Here is a 2,727-nt window from a genome sequence, read left to right as displayed (position 1 = left end):
ATTATCTGATTTCATGGTTATAGAAACATTGAAAGGAATGAATGGGCGACTCTAGTATTTCTATGGATGCCTCTCTAGGCATTCCGGTTTATATTTAGCTGTGCACTTACTTTTTCCACATAACTAATAATGAGTGAACGTTACTTATATTTTTGGTAATATTTTGAACCATTAGGCCTTCATATAATAATATCAGGTTTTGCTGACCACATTAAAAGGAACTATGTTATTATTGTAAAAATAACTGCAATTCTCATTGACCATAGGTGTATAGCAACATACACAGAAAAACTGCACATTATTATCAACACTTATTGTAAAATCTGCGGAAACTTCGTTAAAAAAACAGTCATACGTTTTTTCTGTGATTACCCAACGTGATTAACAGAAGGAATAGGTTTTTAGGAAAAGCACTTTATTGATAGTTTACCCAAATGTACACCGACAAGGATAAAAAATCTGGTACAGTACTTTAATTTAACAGAATAGATTTATTTTATTTTCGGTGATTTTTGCGACGTATGTGATATTAAAATGGTGAATAATTGCTAAAAATGAAAGGTGGATGTGTATTTATTAAATTAGTTTGATCTTAACAGGGTTCATATGTATATGCTTTATTAAAACGGAGCCAAAACGGCTACTTCAAGAACATGGCGAAGGACAATTGATTCCGAATTAACATCAGCGCGCTACTCATGGAACGACATCCGCACGGCTGCTCCAAATAGAATACGGTTCAGAGGAATTGTTGAGGCCCTATGCTCCACTGGGAGTTAACGGAGCAAAGAAGAAGAAGAAGAAAACGGCAAATAGTTCTAATTGTGAGGAACAGAGTAGTATCTAGTGATTAGTCACTACATCTAAACATACAGCGATAAGCAATCATTTTAAATATCAGGGTTGTAGCATTGACAGACGGGAGCTAAATTATCATTAAGGGACTAAATTATAATTTATTTGCTCATTTAGCAGTTTTAAATGATCATTTATGGTCTTTAAATGACCGAATTTAACGTAATTTATTCGTCATTTAGGTTTTTAGAAATGGTAATGCTGCATATGCAAGTGAAACGAAATAAAAAATGGAACAAATTTCAAGCTATTTGGTTGTCAAAATGTAAACAAAACATATTTGGAAACATTGGTAAAAGTAAGTACTCGTATATTTTTATATATTTTATATTTTTTTTATATTTTTTTTATATTTTTTTTATATTTTTTTTGATTTTAGATGACTCAAATTATAAACTCAAGCGCCACGCATGGACGGAGGAGAATGAGATTTTCCGTACAGTAACTTCTTAATGATAATTTATACCGTTTCATCAGTTTGATAAAATGAAGTTATAAAATAATCGATTCAATACTTTGTAATTATTACTTAAATAAAAAATTTAAGGTTCCTTATATTCTTAGTGCTGTTTTATTTTTTCACAAACAAAAGTTTATGAAAATTTATACTATATTAAATAGTAAAGAGTACAGAACATTTTAAATTACTATTTTAAAATATTCTATTATTAACGATGGCAATCCATATAATCAGCTATAGTTACGTTAAGTGTAGTGATATTATCGTTAAAATTGCTTACGGCATGCTCACTGTTTAATTAATTAATAATCAATAATTCTATAATAAATTTAAAAGTAATTCAAAAAGTTGTCCCGTACAGAAATGTTCAAATAAAATGTATTGAAAAAAATAATCAATTATAATTAATAACGGAGGGTACGTCGTTGGAAATTATAATGATAATATAGCATAATATAATATCAGTACCTTTAACGTAACTATAGAGTACTGTCGATATATCGGTAATAATAAAGTATTTTTAAAACTAACTACGAAGCTAAAATATAAAAATATATAGATATAAAATATGGTTATTAAAATAATAAATTTCTCATATTGCATATAATCACATTTGATAATTTTTTTTAGTTAAGAAAATTATTTTTTTTTACGATTATTAAAATTTAAAGAGTCGGTATATTCCCCAAACATACTAAAGTGATAAAAATTTTATAATGACATTTTTTACTATTATTGAATAAAAAGCGTTTTATGTAGATGACTTCACGGTCGTAAAAAAGGTATTTAAGTTTATTAGTTTGTATAATCGCTAAACACAACCAATAATAGTGAAGGGACTCTTAGGAAGAAGGATTATTGAAGCAAGGATTACAGCCAGTGCATATAAAACGCACTCAAAAACATATAAATTCTATTTCATGGGAAAATAAATTGTAAAATGAGAGGCAAACGCAAAAACGTAATAAAAATGCAATTTAAGAATGAAAAATTCATTCACACTTAAACTCATAAATGGTAAGGTAAGATGTGTGCAATGGCGTCAGTAAAAGATAAAAACTAAATTGAGCCAATGTTATACAACAGAAAAATGTCAACTTGAGCAAAAAGTGGAAAATGTGGAAAAATAATTATTTTCCATAGAATTAAAAACTTAAACTACACACACACGTAAAAAATTTATACATAAAGGATAGCATATAAAGGATGTACAATGGCGTCCGATTTACGCATACACTAATATATAAACAAGGACCAGCATTCAGGTAAGTCACACAATTCATCTTTAATTAAGCTTCACATGAAAATTGGTTTTATGCACAATATTTTTCTTTCAGAAAAAGGCAAAATGGAGAAAAAGTCGGAGGAAATAACCAAACTAAAATAAATGGCAACTGAAAAAAGTCACTTAC

The sequence above is a fragment of the Teleopsis dalmanni genome, chromosome 1, assembly GCF_002237135.1.
Source record: "Teleopsis dalmanni isolate 2A chromosome 1, ASM223713v2, whole genome shotgun sequence".
NCBI lineage: Eukaryota > Metazoa > Arthropoda > Insecta > Diptera > Diopsidae > Teleopsis > Teleopsis dalmanni.
The sequence above is the reverse complement of the archived record's forward strand: the minus strand, read 5'-3'. Positions refer to the sequence as shown.